The sequence below is a fragment of the Pristiophorus japonicus genome, chromosome 15 (assembly GCF_044704955.1).
Source record: "Pristiophorus japonicus isolate sPriJap1 chromosome 15, sPriJap1.hap1, whole genome shotgun sequence".
Lineage (NCBI taxonomy): Eukaryota > Metazoa > Chordata > Chondrichthyes > Pristiophoridae > Pristiophorus > Pristiophorus japonicus.
In genome coordinates, this window is record NC_091991.1 from 79,975,731 (window position 1) to 79,996,478 (window position 20,748).

Consider the following 20,748-nt stretch of genomic DNA (forward strand, 5'->3'; position numbering starts at 1 on the left):
GCCGAAATGGCCTCCTTCCGTGCTGTAAATTTTTATGAATCTACTGCCTCATTTCAGATAGCAAAAGATATCCGAGATAACTACAACAGGCAGCAGCTTTAGCATCCCAAGTTAAACCTTTCACCAATAATCAATGTATTGACCTTTCACCAAAGCACTGACTGAAGCAGAAAGCCCGTTGCTGAATTTTTATATGGAAGCTTTCGTTCCCTCAGATTGCCACTGCCTGCAGAAATCAGTTGTGACTGTCAGCCTTGGCCTATGAGGATTAGCCTGTAGTGTTTACACTGGATGGAGACACGACGCCGTCCTTTTGAAGAACTATGGGCAACTCGACCAGCGTAAATCACCAGATAATTCAATTTTTGATAGTTTCAATTTATAAATACCTCGCATCCTTAAGGTGACAGTATCTCATTTTAGTCTCTTCACAGCAATAAAAAAAAGCGATGATACTGCCACTCGAAAATCAAAGTTTGCATAAAATGTACTTGAGGAGGATGACGACAAATCCCGCTCTTGACTCATACAGAATACTTGGAGGATATATGAAGCAGTCAGTCAGTACACACTGCAATTACCATGCATGGACATGCATTAGATCATCTGTGGCACTGTAATTACCGCTGTGATATCAGTTTTCAAAGTTCAGATATGGGTCATGACTAAGGTTTAAACAATATATAGATCGGTTGCTAATCAATTAACAGCTGTGTGGTCAATAACTGTCCTCCACACTGCATCATTCTTCACAAGCGGTCCCACCAAGCTGTGTTACCAATGGCAGAAAATGTTTTCATTGCAGCTTTACTGCGAACAGATCATTAGAAATTTGAGTCAATCGGGAGTGAGGGTGCGGGATCGGTACGTTAGCTCACTGCCCTCTTGCCTCTCATAGGAATAGAGGAAATAGGAACAGGAGTAGGCCATACGGTCCCTCAAGCCTGCTCCGGCATTCAATAAAATCATGGTTGATCTGATCATGGACTCAGCTCCACTTCCTCGACCACGCCCCATAACCCCTTATCCCTTTATCGTTTAAGAAACTGCCTATTTCTGTCTTAAATGTATTCAATGTCCTAGCTTCCACAGCTCTCTGAGATTTACAACCCTCTGAAAAAAGAAATCTCTCCTCATCTCTGTTTTCAATGGGCGGCCCCTTATTCTAAAATCATGCCTTCTAGTTCTAGTCTTCCCCATCCTCTCTGCATCCACCTTGTCAAGCCCCCTCATAATCTTATTATGTTTCAATAAGATCACCTCTCATTCTTCTGAATTCCAATGAGTAGAGGCCCAACCTAGTGAACCGCCTCCAAAGCAAGTATATCCTTTCGTAAATATGGAAACCAAAACTGCATGCAGTATTCCAGGTGTGGCCTCACCAATATATAGCTGTAACAAGACTTCCCTGCTTTTATACTCCATCCCCATTGCAAAAAAGGCCAAGATACCATTGGCCTTCCTGATCACTTGCTGTACCTGCACACTATCCTTTTGTGTTTCATGCACAAGTACCCCCAAGTCCCGCTGTACTGCGGCACTTTGCAATCTTTCTCCATTTAAATAATAACTTGCTCTTTGATTTTTTTTTGCCAAAGTGCATGACCTCATACTTTCCAACATTATACTCCATCTGCCAAATTTCTGCCCACTCACTTAGCCTGCCTACGTCCTTCTCACACATTGCTTTTCCTCCCATCTTTGTATCATCAGCAAACTTGGCTACGTTACACTCCGTCTCTTCTTCCAAGTCGTTAATATAGATTGTAAATAGTTGGGGTCCCAGCACCGAATAGTTACTGGTTGCCAACCAGAGAATGAACCATCACCGGATGTCTCGAGCCTGGGATTCAAACCCAGCCCAGATTGGTGGGACCCAAGTCTCTGCTCTTGGACAGCTGGATGTATGAGCAGTTCCCGAACACCCATTCTTCTAAGTCACAGAAAGAGGGACAAGAAAGAGCGGCACCATAGAGTGCCAGGCAACTGAAATGGGGATAGAGGGCAGCTTGGTATGCATGTACTTTACCCGGTTTAAACCAGTGAGGTCTATGCACAGGCATGTTGCTGCCTGGCTTGCTGTTCCATTTGGTTCTGCTCTATAATGCGAGACGTATCTGGGTCCTGCCTGGTCCTGCTCGGCAAACAGAACAAAAGACTTCTTCATATGGGCTCAACAGAACCCTTTATACAGGTGATCTGCTCTTTCCCCTCGTGTAAAGTGCAGGCCATGGATGGTAAGGTGGAGTCAAAATTGACCTACTGTCCAATGAAAGACCAGTGTCCACTGGGAAAAATAAATGTGCTTTAACAAGAAGAAAAAGACTTACATTTATATAGCACCTTTCACCATCACCAGACGTCTCAAAGCACTTTACAGCCAATGAAGTGCTTTTGGATTGTAGTTACTGTTGTAATGTGGGAAACGTGGCAGCCAATTTGCGCACAAGCAAGCTCCCACACACAGCAATTTGATAATGACAAGATAAACTGTTTTTGTTATGTTGGTTGAAGGATAAATATTGGCCAGGATACCGGGGCTAGCTCCCCTGCTCTTCTTCAAAATAATGCCATGGGATCTTTTACATCCACCTGAGAGCGCAGACTTGGTTTAATGTCTCATTCGAGAGGAGTGTCAGCCTAGTGCTCAAGTGGGACTTGAACCCACAATCTTCTGACTCAGAGGTGAGTGTGCTACCCACTGAACCAGGATTACAGGATTTCTACATACACATCATTTCTGACAAGCCTATGTGTGAAAGAAATGCATTACCCACAGACAGAAAGCACTTATAATGTTGGATTATAAGAGGCCGTTCTGTGATCTGATGAAGAACCGTACTCACCGATTGTGGGTCAGAGAATTGGGGCCACAGTGTTGTAAACCCTGTGCATAGACTGCCTTTCCTTCATACACTGCTCCCTGCTGGGAGTGCGGCATCCTGGAATCCAAAGAGTTTCATTAAAAGGTTAATTCAATGACAAACAGGCAGAGTTGTAAGATGGGGGTTACCTTTGCTTTGCAGGATTCGTCGGCGGCATTGAACGATTTTGGCAGAGGAGAGCAAGGCCCAACATAGTGTTAATGTAACACCACTTTTTAAAAAAAGGGTGAAGAGAGAAAACAGGGAATTATAAACCGGTTAGCCTGACATCAGTAGTGAGGAAAATGTCAAAATCAATTATTAAAGATGAAATAGCAGCGCATTTGGAAAGCAGTGACAGGATCGGTCCAAGTCAGCATGGATTTATGAAAGGGAAATCATACTTGACAAAACTTCTAGAATTTTTTGAGGATGTAACTAGTAGAGTGGACAAGGGAGAACCAGTGGATGTGGTGTACTTGGACTTTCAAAAGGCTTTTGACAAGGCCCCACTCAAGAGATTAGTGTGCAAAATTAAAGCACATGGTATTGGGGGTAATGTATTGACGTGGATAGAGAACTGGTTGACAGATGGGAAGAAGAGAGTTGGGATAAACGGATCCTTTTCAGAATGGCAGGCAGTGACTAGTGGGGTGCCGCAGGGTTCAGTGCTGGGACCCCAGCTATTTACAATATACATCAATGATTTAGATGAAGGGATTGAGTGTAATATCTCCAAGTTTGCAGATGACACTAAGCTGGGTGACGGTGTGAGTTGTGAGGAGGACGCTAAAAGGCTGCAGGGTGACTTGGACAAGTTAGGTGAGTGGGCAAATGCATGGCAGATGCAGTATAATATGGATAAATGTGAGGTTATCCACTTTGGGGGCAAAAACACGAAAGCAGAATATTATCTGAATGGCGGCAGATTAGGAAAAGGGGAGGTGCAACGAGACCTGGGTGTCATAGTACATCAGTCATTGAAAGTTGGCATGCAGGTATAGCAGACGGTGAAGAAGGCAAATGGCATGTTGGCCTTCATTGCTAGGGGATTTGACTATAGAAGCAGGGAGGTCTTACTGCAGTTGTATGGGGCCTTGGTGAGACCTCACCTGGAATATTGTGTTCCGTTTTGGTCCCCTAATCTGAGGAAGGACATTCTTGCTATTGAGGGAGTGCAGCGAGGGTTCACCAGACTGATTCCCAGGATGACAGGACTGACATATGAGGAGAGACTGGATTGACTGGGTCTGTATTCACTGGAGTTTAGAAGAACGAGAGGGGATCTCATAGCAATATAAAATTCTGACGGGATTGGACAGGTTAGAGATAGATTCCCGATACTGGGGAAGTCCAGAACCAAGGGTCACAGTCTAAGGATACGGGGTAAGCCATTTAGGACCAAGATGAGGAGAAACTTCTTCACTCAGAGAGTTGTTAACGTGTGGAGTTCTCTACCGCAGAGAGTCGTTGAGGCCAGTTCGTTAGATATATTCAAGAAGGAGTTAGATATGGCCCTTAGGGCTAAAGGGATCAAGGGGTATGGAGAGAATGCAGGAAAGAGGTACTGAGGTGAATGATCAGCCATAATCTTATTGAATGGTGGTGCAGGCTCGAAGGCCGAATGGCCTACTCCTGCATCTATTTTCTATGTTTCTATATTTCTTTGCTGATGTGGTCCAGCCAGCCTTATAATGGATGGCTAAACAAGTTGTGCACGAAATATGCACCCATTGCACTTGAGGTAGTGAAAGTGGGAGCCAGACCAGGGGGAACGACCAGGGTGGGAAGAGAGTAAAAGTTTTACTGTGGACAAGGGCTGTGGCCGTAGATCGACAGCTGCACATGTATCATGATGAATGGAGGGCCAAAAGCAAGACAGTTGGTAATTTGAAAGCGCAATTGTGAGTGACAAATTCACAACATGCAGCAGGATAAGAGGCAGAACAGGGGTCAAGGGGCAGAGGGCAGGAGCATCGCTTGACAATAGAGGTTAGTTCTACTGCAGATGAAAATTCTTTAAAAAGCTTATGTTTCCACACAATGAAGTACAGAAGTCAGAGGAAAAAGGCAGACTTGTCTCCATCGCTACCAGTCCCGGCTGAGAGCAACTAACTCAGCACTGGCTACAGGCACCGGACCAGCTTCACAAATGATGCTCATTTTTCACTTGACAAATTTCCAGACACTCCAGCCCTAAAACAAGCCGTGCAGTCTCATCCAGCACGGAAATGTCAACCTGAGTAAAGCAATAATGTTTAAATCCATGTCGAGATCTGATGGAAAGCTGTGGGTCATCCCAGTGGCGAACCAGTGAATTGGCCTAGGGTGCTGTAGCTGTCTCCCACCTGGTGTCTGCTGTAGCTCAGTGGGTAGCACTCTCGCCTCTGAATCAGTAGGTCATGGGTTCGAGTCCCACTCCAGAGACTTGAGCACATAATCTAGGATGACATGCCAGTGCAGTTGCGAGAGTGCTATTTTTGGATGAAATGTTAAACTGAGCACCCACCCACATTAAACAGTCATTGCTGTTTGTGGGAGCTTGCTGTGTGCAAATTGGCTGCTGCACTTCCCACATTACAACTGTAATTTATTTGCTTCATGGGTTCTTTGCTTAAGAATTCATAGCAACACATTGCTATTAAGAACTAGTTGATTTATTAGCAAAAGGTTCAACAATCACACTACACATTACCAGTTCATCCACCAGGCTCTCAACCACCTGCCTCATTGTGGACCCCCTGAACCCAACTGACTGGGGTTTTATTAAGTCTTGTGAACATCACGTGACTGGCTAAGCCACTCCCAACTCAATAGCTCTACCAACCTGTGAGCATACCCACAGGTGCATATATTACAATAACAGTGACTACACTTCAAAAGTACTTAATTGGCTGTAAAGCGCGTTAAGACGCCCTGAGGTTGTGAAAGGGCTCCATATTAATACAAGTCTTTCTTTCATTTCTGTGAGCACAGCTTCCCCGCAGGCAGCACGGAATCGCAGAATCTCACCCACGCTGCGCTCGCTTCTGAAGCTCAAGTACCCCTTGGTGGTAAAGTAATCGTGTCTAGATGTACGAGAAAAAGCTTTAAATGATTTGAAAGCTTTAAGTTTCCACGGCAACAGGGAGATGAGGCGGCTGTTGTAAATACCTGGGGCTTGGACAAGAGCTGCCTCACCCAGAGGGGCTCATCAATCTCAGCGGTGGGACTCTGTCTCTTTACACTGAACTGTGAACATATGATGGCTATGCAGGACCTTTATTATTGCCCTTTTCTGTATGAGAATCTCCCCATGTTCTTGCTCCAGTTTGATTAAGTGGTTTCCACTTAAAGGTGCACTGCTGTCGATCGCAGTCTTTCCCCACTGTTTACAAACACACACCACAGGGGACCTCATCCAAAGGCTGCCTGACCTGCGCAGGACAGCTCTGTGACAAAACTGACCCTTCACTCTTCTGGGAGTCTGTCCATCTCCTAGACACCGTCTGTTTATTTTTCCTTTTACGGACTAGCCTGTCTCTGTCAGCTGCGTTCTTTTAATTTGTTTTTAAACTTATCTTCACTTACCATGATATTTCACTCCTGCTGAAGTGTCCCTGCTCTCTGTTTCAGTTCCTCTCTCTATTCCCTGATTTAGTTTACTTTCACTATTTTTGTACCCTGGTGTTACAACAGAGCGCGAGCTGGGGTCATGTTCACAGTGAATGCACACACACTCCCAGTGAATACATACATAGCACACACACACGCTCAGTGAACATATATGTGGCGCACACACACACACACGCTCACAATGAACATATACATGGCACACACACACGCAATCACAATGAACATATGCACGGCACAAACACAAATACACACGCTCACAATGAACATATAAACGGCACACATACATGCATGCTCACAATGAACATATACATGGTGCACACACACACATTCACAATGAACATATACATGGCACACACACGCGCTCACAATGAACATATACATGGCGGGCAAGCACACACTCGCTCAGTGAACATATACCTGGCACACATACATCTAGATCACTTAGTGAACACACAGTCTAACTAAGAATGAACACACTCACAGTGGACAATCGCTGAGTAAGCACACACAAACAGGATCTTTACTGCACTGGATTACATTGATCAGGATACCTGCCCTGAAATGCTGCCACTTTTTCCACCTATGATAACTTGTTGAAAACCTGGAGTTTTCTTTACTTTTGTCCTCCTTTTTCCAACTAGTTTTCTGTCCTGCTGTTAGTAACACGTTTACGCTTGCTCCTCCTGTAACCTCTCCATCACCCATCCCACGTAACGAACCTCCATGTGTGCCTAGAAAGTTTGGGGGGGGGGGGGGGGGGGGAGGGGGAGGTGTGCGGGGAAGGAGGGAAAAGAGGAGGAGGAAGTGCCTTCCTGATCCTGTCCTCATCTGGAATCCACGCACCAGCGCTTTTAAGCAGGAACGTGGGTCAATTTATCCCTCCCACGCCACCGGATGCTGAGAGCCCTACCACTGCCTTGGCCAAGATCAGCTAACAGTGCAAACCGGGATCGTCCTGTTCTGTCCAGCTCAACTATTCTCTGCCTTAACCAGCTGAGCCATTAGTTCGGCCACTGGAGTTTCCCTTTAAGGGAAGACATGCGAGAGGGCAGTCAGAGGAAGGAGCAAAAGTGGCAGATGGCGGAGTAGATTAGAGATGATACCTTGACACCCAAAGTTTAGGGCTAGAGGAAGAAGACGGGCTTTGAAGTAATTGATTAATGGGTGCACAGCCACTCAGACAGCTGGCTTACAAATATTAACTGTGTCTAACCGCCCAGGGTGAGCAAAGACAGACAGCAAAGTTCATTGGGTTTTTTTTATACACAAGTCTCTTTATCCTAAAATGGGAAGAAATGTTGCCCTCAGGCCCGCCATCTTGGATTCACGTCGTCACGGTTACTCAGCGGCTGCATGCATCTAATTCCCCTTCCCTCCGCCACACCTCGCAACTCCCAGCTGTCCCACTTTAGTTGCGATCTCCTAACATTAAATAGGGCTGAGGAATAAAAAAATACAAATCACAGTGCCGAGCAAGAGGCTCAGTCCAGCAAAATAATTTGATGATTCAGAAAATCGTCCACAGGGATTACAGCCTTCCAATGCCTTTCAGAGAATTTCGGAGGAGATGTAAAACCGAGGCCCCGTCTGCCCTCTCAAGTGGACGTAAAATATCCCTTGGCACTATTTCGAACAAGAGCAGGGGAGTTATCCCTCAATAAACATAACAAAAATATATTATCTGGTCATTATCACATTGCTGTGTGTGGGTCCTTGCTGTGCACAAATTGGCTGCTGCATTTCCCACATTACAACAATGACTACACTCCAAAAGTACTTAATTGGCTGTAAAGCGCTTTGAGATGTCCGGTGGTCATGAAAGGCACTATATAAATCCAAGTCCTTCTTTCTTTTCAAACAGCACAGAAACAGGCCATTCGACCCAACTGGTCTAGGCTGCTGTTTATTACCCCATACAAGCCTCCCCCCACTCTGATTAACTCATCCACATTTCAGGCCGAGGGATGTATCCCACTCGACTGTGTCCGAGTTGATAAGCTCTAAACCTCTTCAGTGGCATTCCCCTTAGATGCTCCTGTCGCTAGCGCCAGGGATAGTGCTGTCTGTGCACCTCTAATTCTGCCCTCCTGAGCATCCCTGATTATAATCGCTCAACCATTGGTGGCTGTGCCTTCTGTTGCCTGAGCCCCAAGCTCTGGAACTCCCTGCCTAAACCTCTCCGCCTCTCATTCCTCCTTCAAGACGCTCCTTAAAACCTATTTCGTTGACCAAGCTTTTATCACCTGCCCTAATTTTTCCTTATGCGGCTCGGTGCCAAATATTTTACCTCATAATACCCCTGTGAAGCACCTTGGGACGTTTCACTACGTTTAAGGCATGATATAAATACAAGTTGTTGTTGTTGTTGTCACCACCAGTACTTCAATAATTGTGTGACAGCTCAAAATGCTCTCTCCAGACATAAAGCCATGGTTTGAAGTCCAACGTTTATTATACTGTTGGGTATTTATGATCCAAAAATGTTCATATCCCCATCATTCTTCTGCACCAAAATAGCAAACTCCATTATACCAATTAAAATAACATTTAAAAACTCTCAGACTACTGTTCTTGCATTCCAAACGCGCCACAGTTTAGAGTTAAGTTTCATTGCAGGTTAGCCATTTGTAACTTTTCAATTTCCAAGCAGAGTGGTTGCAGTTTAACACCGGTCTAACCGCGCCACACAACTTGGAGGCAACCAGGGACAGAGAGGAGTCAAAAGAAACAGATTGCTTTCTGCTGGCACTGTTTATCCAGGCGTATTGAGGCGTACAGGCCTCAAATCACGCAGAGTCCATTTTTCAATAAACAGGCTGCCCGTAAGGGAGCATGGTAGTGTCGTGGGTATGTTACTGGACTAGTAATCTAGAGGCCTGGACTAATAATCTAGAGAAATTGAGTTCAGATCCTACCATGGCAGTTTGAGAATTTTAATTCAGTTTAAAATAAAAAAGCTGGTCTCAGTCAAAGTGACCATGAAGCTGTTGGACTGCCATTCTTGGGGAAGACCAGAGGAAGCCTTATTTACACTGAGCAGGAGATTTGACGATAGGCATGTCACAGGCCTGCTACAACACACTCTGATAACTCTCTGCTCTGCCTCCAGGTCCGCAGGGGGCTGAGCCAAGACTGTCACAACCCATGTCCCATGTACCATCAGCAGAAGGAGGCCTTGCCTCCCTTTCCATCCACCACCCATTGTGGTTGAACCTCGGCCCACAGAGCGGACTCTCAGATTAGCGTCCGACACACTGTGCAATTACCCAGTCCCCCAAGCTCCACTTATTTCAAAAGCAAAATCGCAGCACATCGCTTGGAACTGAAGTGACCAATATTTTTGGGATATTATGACACTTTAACAGTTAACTTAGATTGCTTCTGCTAAGGAAAAGAGCACAGAAAGAGAGATTAATGTAAAGTTGTTGAATAGCTTTTCCCCGCGAACATCTCGCTAGTCTGCAGGAGTCGATCATTTTTAGTGTCTTCAACTTAGCACCAGAAATGACACTTTCCTGTCACTGTTTAAATTTCATTTCTCCTGACAGAGCATTTATAAGAGAATAACATCTGTATAGAAATGTAATAAGACGTGACAACATTTCTATTACATTGGGTGCCTGCATGAAAATCACAAGCACTATGCAAATAGATTCTGGCTGTCTGCAGTTAGGAAACCTAATCCCATTAATTTAAGAGCAGGACAGATTAATTCACGTTCCTGTTTTTGAAAAAAATGCCCATCATTTGCCCTTTTTGTGCCTTTTAAACCAGTTCCTGTTTCTTTCTGCCTCCTTCTCCCCTGCCCCTCCTCAGCTGCCTGCACAACCTGGGTCAAAGCAAGGCTGGCTTTCGTGCTCCCAGCTCTGCCCTTGTAGTTCTTAGTGACAGGTAAAGCAAAACAGTGATGCTCTGATCAGGAAAAACCAAGCCCGGTCTGGGCCAGTTGGTTGATAATCAACTAGGAAAACTTTGGATTTTTTAACCTTGAAAGGGTGCAACTGAGAAGGGGTTTTCTTTGCACCGCGAATTGTTGTAATCTGGAATGCATTGCCATAAATGTTGGTGGAAGCAGATTGAATAGTAACAGTATGCACCTGTGAGTATGCTCGCAGGTTGGTAGAGCTGTTGAGCTGTGTATGGCTTAGCAAGTTACGTGATGTTCACAAGACTCAATAAAACCCCAGCCAGTTGGGTTCAGGGGGTCCACAATGAGGCAGGTGGTTGTGAGCCTGGTGGTTGAACTGGTAATGTGTAGTGTGATTGTTAAACCTTTGCTAATAAACCAACTAGTTCTTAATAGCAATGTGTTGCTATGAATTCTTAAGCAATGAACCCATGAAGCAAATACATTACAGTAACTTTCAAAAGGGAATTAGATATATACTTGAAAAAGAAAGGTTTGCAGAGCTATGGGGACAGGGCGGGGAAGTGGGACTAATTGGATAGCTCTTGTAGAGCCGGCACAGGCACGAAGGGGCTGAATGCTTCCTTCTGTGCTGTAGGATTGTATGTAAGGGAGACATCTGATATAGTACATGGTTTCGAGAAAAGATGAGCCTTGGCTATCACGGGGAATGGGAGCACAGGTTTCAAACTAGTGATGGGGAAATTTAGAACTTACGTCAAGAAATTCTTCTTCACACTAAGACTGAATCAACACAAGGAACGGACTCCTGGGTAGGGTCGTGAAAGCAGAAATCATCCAGCAGTTGAGAAATGTTTGGATGCTGTCATTCAGGCTTTCTGAATGACTGAACTGGCACAGGCTGAATTGCTTTCCACATCTGTGTCTATCCCGTGACCTAATTAAAGGGTGTGGCGCTGAAATTCCATGGCGCTCCTGGGTACTCCCTCCATAACTTGGGTGGGAGTCCGTCGGGACAGCCAGAAACTAGGACACAACCTGGCTATGTGCCAAAGATCAATCTTACGTAAACTCTATCACCCCACCCAATGTACTTTGTATTACAACACCACCACCTGGGGGTCAAATAGAAAATTGGCAATGCCAGGTTCTGGCCAGAGTTTTCTTAAAGGCCTCCATGAGCCCCAAACACGACCATCGTCAGGAGGTGGGGCTCAGACACACTACGTTAGGGGTTCCATGCTCCAGGTCTTCAGGATGACCTTGCGTGAGATTGGTGGAGGTACACTCAGAGAAGTGCACCTCCCTGGCCACTGCCGATTCTGAGGTCAGCTGTGGCTCAGTGGGTAGCGCACTCACCTGAGTCAGAAGGTTGTGGGTTCAAGTCCCACTCCAGGGCCTTGAGCACATAATTCTAGGCTGACATTCCAGTGCAGTGTTGAGGGATTGCTGCACTGTAGGAGGTGCTGTCTTTTGGATGAGGCGTTGAACTGAGGCCCCATCTGCTCTTTCAAGTGGACGTAAAAGATCCCATGGCATTATTTCGAAGAGGAGCAGGAGAGTTATCCCCGGTGTCCTGGCCAATAGTTATCCCTCAATCAACATAACAGATTATCAGGTCATTATCACATTGTTGTTTGTGGAAGCTTTCTGTGCGCAAATTGGCTGTCCCATTTCCCACATTACAACAGTGACTACACTCCAAAAGTACTTCATTGGCTGTAAAGTGCTTTGAGATGTCCGGTGGCTGTGAAAGGTGCTGTATGAATGTTAGTCTTTTTCTGTTATTGTTTTTGAACTTTTAAAGTGACCACCTTTCAAAAAAATGGGGAGAGGACCGTGACATGGGATGGGGAGCAGCTTCAATATGTTTCGGGGGCGGGGGGGGGGGGGGGGGGGGGGGTGGGAGGGAGGGCTCCAGATGGCAATGCCCATCATCCCCATCTCTGTAACCTGCTCCAGTCCTACAACCCTCCAACAACGCTGCATTCCTCCAACTCTGGCCTAGCATCCCCAATTTCCCTCAGCCCACCATTGGCAGCCGTGCCTTCAGCCCACTACGCCCCAAGCTCTGGAATTTCTTCCCTAAACTTCTCCACTCCTTTAAGGTGCTCCTTAAAACCTACCTCTTTGACCGAAGTTTTGGACATCTGTCCCAATATCTCCTTATATGGCTCAGTGCCAATTTTGTCTGAAAACACTCCTGCGAAGCGCCCTGGGGCGTTTTTCTACATTAAAGGAGTTATATAAATGAAGCTTGTGCTGATGTGTAAAACTCATAACAATTGTGTTCTGGGGGAGGGAATCTCTGGTATATTTAAGTCGAAAAAGTGACATTCTATACCAATGAAAATGAAAACCATATTGAATATGTTGAATATTGAAAGCCAAAATGATGGTAAATCTTTGTCTATCAGTGTTCACAGGATAGGTAAAGCATTGTACAAGGGTTGGCTCTCTGAGCGGAATACACCAATTGTAACTTGAATGCATGTATGTCTTCGCAAAGCAGCAACAACTGTTTATAAAGACTCACACCGAGTCACTGTGCAGTCAACTACCAGAAACTAACTCCCAGTGTGTAAAAGCACACAACCACGTACTGAATAAACTGAGTAGGCCGCACATCAAAGTATTTACTGGAACTCCTGACTAGGTTGTAAAACTCTTTAAACTCTACGTCCAATAAATCTTGGCTCCTACAGTAACACGTGACCAATCTCTCAATCCAAAAAATCTCAAAACTAATATTTATCTGCACATCACCTCTTGCTCAGATTACTCACAGGTGAAAAGGGAAGAAAAAGAGGGAGAGAGGAAGCAAGGCAAAGGAAAAATGTGAAGGGGCGGTGGGAGGAGATTTACTAGAATGGTACCAGGGATTAGAGACTTCAGTTATATGAAGAGACTACTGTAATAGTTGAAGCTTCTTGACTGATTGTGACCACCGTAGTTGTCATGACGTATTCCTGCCACTGGGTGGCGTTTTCTGATTCGACAGAGCCAGGCAGAAAGACAGAGGAGAAAGAGCGAGCAAGCAGCATGGTCTGCCTCCATTTTAGCTAGAACTATCTATAACTTTTGTTAATTAGAAATGAATCTTCCGTATTAGCAAACCCTCCCAGAAGTACAGTTATGTAAGTAACTTCTCCTTATCCAATCGTTCTGGAATTATTGTATTTTATTTTTGATGTAGAGATAAACAACTTCTCTTTATTGCTGTTTTTATTCGATTGTTACTGTTGTATTACAAGAATTCTAGATTTGTCCTTTATTCTTTATCAACAGTTTCACACTGCATTATTAAAGGATTTGGATTCTGAAGCTCTGATCTTTAGCCATATTTCTTGGTGGCGTGTTGAAGCTAGCTGGAGAATCAGAGTTATCGCTCACCGTACGCGACACTCTGACAGAACCCAGTACAGTGAAAATAACTGTGAAACACGACTTCAGAATTATCCCGAGTAATTGCCCAGGTCACTAGGCAGAAGTTCATGTCAGGTGTTCCCGATAGTAAGAAATCCCTCCACGAGGAAACTCTACTCTCCGAGCTCGAGATCATCGCTCCCCCTGGGCCAGACCCTCCGAGTCGATGAGAGAGAGGGAGGTACCCTACCCTAAAAGTCCTCAGCAATGACGTAGAAGCAAGAAAAAAGAAATTACATCGTCACTGGCGGAGAACCGAACTAATTCTTTAAAAACTTCAAGATGTCCCAGATGATGAGAACACTCTTCAAACAGCCACAGCTGAGGTTCGATCGACACTCCAGACATACGAGGAGCTATGGTCTGCGCTCTGCGACCTCTACACACAAGATAAAGCGGGAGCATTCAAGGACGATGTTCAACAAACTGAATCAATCTTCCTAGAGAACTATCACCTCGCGAACAGTGCCATTGCCCACATGACGGAGCGGCTTCATCACATGGCCCTAGAATCAGGGTCGAGCGTGAGCAGACGGTCGGGACACTCAACAAGGAGCTCAAGAACATCGTCCTCAAGTCGGACTACCTTGATCAACGCTCGAGCCGCCGCCGCCAACAAGAATGCAGGGGCCGAAATTGATGGCCGTACCGCCCACTGCCGCCGACATTCCTCCTCGAGTTGCATCTAGTGCCAGTTTCGATTTGGTCTGGAGCGGGCGTGAGGGGAGAACCGCCCGCTGACGTTAGCGGACGGCCAAGTGGCGCAACTGACCTCCCGCCCGCTGAGATGTCAGGTTGGTGCGGGCGGGAGTCGGCGGCAGAATGGGAGTGGACCACTGCGAGGAGGCTGGTCTATCCCCGACGGTGAGTATGAAGAGCTGAAAAAAAAGGTTAGTAAACAATATAAAATTTTCTTTACAGCGACTTAGAAGGTCTTCCGATGTTTTTTTTTTATGCTTTTTATTTGCAGCTCTTCGACCCTCCGTGGGCCCGACTCCATCCTTGGCGGCACTTGAGCGGCAAGCACCTTTGCTGCCGAGAATGAGAGCTCCCGCCCGCTGCCACCCAGATTGACGTCGTAAGTCCCTCTTGCCGCCGGCCGCCTTCTCAAGGACCTTTTTACCGTAAACCCCACCAAGAGTACCGTCAGGTATCTTGGCGGCAATCGCCGGTCCTTTGGGTGGCACTTGCCCTTCACCAATTTCGGCCCCACAGACGGAGGAGGTCATGGCGAGCCAAACGGCCGAGTTGAAAGCAGCAGGAGCGAAGGCCGACGCGGACCTCCAGATACTTGAAGCCAGGAAAACCGCCGCCATACCGCAAGCAAGGGTAGAGGAGATGGAGCGAGCCAAGCAAAAGGCACGGAGGGCTTAGTCCCGAACCTCAGCAGAACAGACCTCAAACGACCATGCCTCGCAATTTCGGCACCTTGCAGATAAGTCAGTTAAGTCTGCCTCTGTATTCCGGATTCGGACAGCAGCCCCGATCTTTCAGCCATCCGGAAGGTAATGAAGAGCTATCCCACCAGCCAACGGTGTAGCACCAAATTACTCGAGCACCCGTCCTCTCAAGCTGGCAACCAACAGGAGGGAGCCATTCCTTAACCTGACAAAGGACATTTCCAACACTCTCGCTTGTCAGTGCCAGCCTGTACATGAGCCCGATGTCTATGATGGGGATCCCATCATGTTTCAGCAATGGCGCTACGCATTCAAAGCCATGGTAGACCAGGCCAGCACCTCAGCCACACAGAAGCTTACCTTTTCTTGCCACATTCACAAAGGGGAAGGTCAATGAATTGGTAGACAAGTTCCGACACCGGTACATTTCGGACCCTGAAACGGCCTACCAAGAAGCGTGGAAGGAACTAGAAGAGAGTTTTGGTGACAAGATGAGGATTACAACATCCGTCCTTCAAAAGCTTGACAGCTTTCTGAAGTTCAGGGCAGACGAAGGCGACAAACTTCTTGAACTTGCCGAATTGTGCACGGACATTGCAGCACAGATGGACGACTTGCCCAACTTGGTGTTGCTTAACTATCCACACACTCTTTACCCGATGCTTAAAAAACTCCCTACCTACAGATGCAACGCATGGAAGAAGTGCGTATCAGAACACAAGACCGATAACGGCAGCTACCCTCCTTTCGCCACGTTGAGTTCTTGAAAAAAGCAGCCAGGCAACACAGCGACAGCGACCTTTATGCATTAAGCCAGATACGTCAGCCAACCTGAGAGAGGACAGGAAAGATTAGAAACCCCAGCTCTTCCCTTCGTGTCTTGGCAACATGTTCACCTACGAAGTCAGCGCCCACACTGCTACCTTCAGATATATTCCTCTACCATGACGGGTGAGGTCATCATCTGTCGGATTGCATCGCTTTCAGCCGAAAACCCATTCAAGAACAAAGAATTCTGCAGTGTGTTTCAGGTGTGGCAACCACCACAGCATGCAAGACTGTCAGACCAAGCTACATTGCAAGGAATGCCAAGGCACAGAGCATGCCTCCTTCATGCATGCAACATCGAGACAGAATGGCAGGGAGACCCACCACGAAAGGCCAACAGACGAGCCAGAAGTCATACAGGTCAACGCAAAGTGCACCAGATACCTGGCTTGCCCTTCTGCATGATCTTGTTAAAGGATCGATCTATGTCGAATCGACCATAGGGATCGTCCCTCGAAACGTATCCTTGGCTATGCGATGCTGGACGACCAAACGCCTGTTTCGGCGACCCCAAAATCTTCAATGCTTTAAAACCTCCCAGGTCCAGCCTTCCCGTATGAGCTTGCCACCTGCGGTGGAGACAGGATCAAGGCCAAGGGGAGATGAGCAAGAGGTCTAATCGTAGAAGTGGCAGATGGAAAGGCAGAACAGCTGCCTAGCATCCGAGCATGCCCACATCCCAGGAGAGAGAAGCGAGATTCCATGTCTCGATTTCTGCGAGAAGTTCCCCCACCTCAGGTCAGTGGCGAAAAAGATACCCGAGCCAAGAGAAGGTGTCCCCATCATCCTCCTCATTGGAAGAAACTGCCCTGAATCCCTCAAGATCAGCGAGTCTCGCAACGGGCCAAGAGGAACACCGTGGGCACAACGTACGGACCTAGGCTGGACAGTCTCCAGACAAGTTTGCCCAAGTGGGGAAAATAAAGTCAACCACACTATCCTTCAGCAACCGAAGGCCATGTCCACCCGACACCAACACTCAGTTAAGGTCGTGATAGAAGATGCGCACCTTAACTCGGAGGGAAATTCGGGAGTTTCCTCCACTTCTCAACAATGAGCCTCAGGCACTCACTCCCACTATGCTCGTGACTCCGAAAACTCAGCCCCTCCAGGCATCAGTTGGCAATTTGGCGCAACTGGATCTGTATGGACGACAACAGGCCCAACGACCTGCAAATCAATTCTGGATTCGATGGCGGAAGAAACACCAATAGAGCCACCAGCCTCGACACAAGACGAACGAGACAAAGCCAGACACCTCTGTCAGGGATGTCGTTCTCCTTTAGCAGAAAGAACTTCCCCGGAATGACTGGCCACTTGCACATGCCTCCATGTCCCACCCCACCGATGACAGAAAGGTATGTAAGGTGGATGGTACGGTCTGCAGCGATGACACGTGTCGCAGCTACCCAAGACTGAACACGTACTTTTCCAGACGACGCCTGCCTCAAAGCCATCCCACGAACTAAGAGGAACTGAACTCTTAACTAGTAAAAATTTCAATCCTTGTAATGGTTGCAACTTCTTGACTGATTGTGGGCACCGTAGTTGTCATAATGTATTCCAGCCACTGGGTGGCATTTTCCAATTGGACAGAGATAGACAGAGCAAATAACATGGTCTGCCTCCATTTTAGCTAGAACTATCTATAACTTTTGTTAATTAGAAACAAATCTGCTTTAGTAGCAAACCTTTCCAGAAGTACAATTATGTAAGTAACTTCTCCTTATCCAATTGCTCTGGAATTATTGTATTTTATCTTTGATGTACACTAAGAGATAAGCAACTTCTCTTTATTGCTGTTTTATTCGATTGTTACTGTTGTATTACAAGAATTCTGGATCTGTCTTTTATTCTTTATCAACAGTTTCACACAGTTAAAGGATTTGGATTCTGAAGCTCTGCCCTTTAGCCATATTTCTTGGTGTAGTGTTGAAGCTAGCTGGAGAATCAGTCATCACTCACCGTATGCTACACTGACAGAACCCAGTACAACTACAGAAGCTGGGATTGTTCTCCTTCGAGCAGAGAAGGTTAAGGGAAGATTTAATAGGGGTATTCAAAATAATGAAGGGTTTTGATAAGAGTAAATAAGGAGAAACTGTTTCCAGTGGCAGAAGGGTCAGTAACCAGAAGAGACAGATTTAAAGTAAGTGGCAATTTTACACAGCGAGTTGTAATGATCTGGAATACAATTCCTGAAAAGATGGTAGAAGCAGATTCAATAGTAACTTTCAACGGGGAACTGGATAAATATTTGAAGGGGAAAAAATTGCAGGAAATATTTGAAGGGGAAAGGACAAGGACATAGGACTAATTGAACAGCTCTTTCAAATAGAGGCACGATAGGCTGAATTACTTCCTTCTTTGCTGTATCATTCTATGATGGGAAGAAAAAAATGGACAGACAGAGACAGACACACAGACAGAAATACAGACCAGATAAGACCAGACAGAAAGAAAAGGAAAGATTTGCATTGATTTAGCACCTTTCAGGACCTCAGCCAATTAAGTACTTCTTAAGTGTAGACGCTGTTGATTGTCCTCAACATCCGAGAGCTCGGGATAAGAAAAAATGAGGAGGGTTCCTGATTGTTATCCAGTGAACTCTGCATGTGTGGATGTGACTGTCATCCAAAAAATGGCACATCAAACAATGCAGCACTCCCTCAGTACTGCACTGAAATACGTACCGAAGAGCTGGAGTGAGGCTTGAACCCACTGCCTTCTGACTCGGTGACAGATCTATCAAAATTGAGACAATTGTGTGTGGAACAAGGTGGGGAAGAGCAGTGGTTTTCAAAGCTTGCTCCAAAATTAACTCAAGTGTGGCGGATAAATCCCTTAGGGCGGATTTTTGGCTCCTCTCCACTCCGTTTTTCGCCCCGGAGAGGCGGCAATGGTAGCAGTGAGGTATTTTAGCTTGGCGGTCAGCCTCCAGGGCACTGCAGCGATCCTCAGGTCCAGTTTAGCGGCAGCATAGAGCAGCACTGCTCAGAAGAGCTGCGTCCGGTATGTAACACCGCCGCGAGTTTCGATGCTTGCCTGACCCCGTACGCCCCGCAGTGACTGCCTGGGAAATCAGGTAAGTATGATTGATTTTTCGTTTAATTTTTTTTTTGTGATGTGTGTTATGGTGGCGTGGGCAATGTCTTGGGAATTTTTTTTTTCATTTTTTTTTTTCTCTCAGGCGTCTCCCGGAGCGCTCCAGACCCAGCTCTTTTTCTCGGGAGTTTCCCCTCCTAGCGCCCAAGAGAGGTGTACAACGCCTCCCTTAGCACTGCACCCCCTGACTCAGGGCCCAACTGCCCAAACTTACTGAGGCGCAAACTGCTCCCGGGCACAAACTTGACCGCCCCAAAAACATCAAAGCTGAAAATCCAGCCCTCAATGTTATTCTCCTTTTGCACCTCGTCACAAAAAGATATTAGGTGCAACACTGATCTCAGGTGCAATCTCTGGCGGAGCTGCTGAATTTTATACAGCTTTAAGAAAGAATGTAGTACAGCCTGAGGCTGCACATTCAACTGCAGCACTAAAAGTGTTTGAAAGATCGGAATGGGTTGTGTATTGCAAACACAATAACTAGGACAGCAAAGGGAGAAAAATGAATTGTGCATCAAAGACCTACAATAGGCGATAGATGGGTAAAAAAAAAAAATATCCACCGGTTTTGTCCACACAGCCTCTTTTGGGGAATATGGAGTCAACAATTCAAAGCAGCACATTGGACACTCAAATTTGGTGCAAATAGGGACACTGCCACCTCCTGGTGACAAATGGAACAAATCTAAAAACTCCCACACAGGTTCTCCACTCACATTCAAGGTGAATAGTCACAAAGAAATAGAGAATGGACATTCTTAGGTTCCACAAAATTAGTTTGCAGAAACACGGCGGGTTTTTTTTGGGGACAACTATTCAATAAATGGTCTTTTTCCAAAAAGTGCACGCAGTCGTTACAGCTGCTTTGCTGAGAGAATTATCTTCTGCCTCTAAGTGATACTAAAAGCTAAGTGATCGGATGTTTCTGTCAGGAGAGATAAAGAGCTTTTACTCAGCTCATTACTGGCTTGTAAGGGCTTTATAACTCTTGAATAGAGACATAAAATCACTGCCGCGTTCCCAATTAGAATGAAGTAAGTCACCCTTGGCATTCAAAAATATGCAAGGCCTGATGAAAATTGGGCGAGTTAACGGGCGAAGCAATACCCAAGAATTATTGCCACTTGTTATCCGACCAAAGAACTGCCTTCAAACGTGGCCCTGGAGATGCCGAATTACTGGAAGCACTTTGGAAACTATCCAGAGCCTTATGGCACCAGACTGTTAGGGACCTCAAGAGGAAAAAACAGGCAAGAGACACCAACAAACTACAGTGATTTATTATCACATGGCAGAAGTAATGCATTCTGCTTTACAAGTCTCCTGGCAGTTAAGGGGAGCAACTGCATCTATTAGCGACATGCTACCCCATGTAAATCTCTGTATTATTCATAAGGCTACCGTTTGACCACTGCAGTGTTAATAAATTATGAAAACTACATATTCCATTCTCATTTAAAACATGCAACTCAACGCACGCCCATACATCATGTGTGCGTGCAGCAATTATTGGACAAGGCATCGTGTCACTTCCCCAGCAGCCTATTTATTTGGATATGACACCGGTGCTGCCGATTAACAGAGCCAAATGGGCCAGAAGTGAAGATGTCTGCCGAGCCATCAAAAATTAAAAAATTGTTGT

At 46.0% G+C, this 20,748-nt stretch overlaps 1 protein-coding gene across 1 annotated transcript in view; it reads right to left on the reverse strand.

The window, feature by feature from the left end:
* Positions 1-20,748, reverse strand: part of pdzrn4 (PDZ domain containing ring finger 4) — a 572,541-nt gene that overhangs the window by 327,574 nt on the left and 224,219 nt on the right.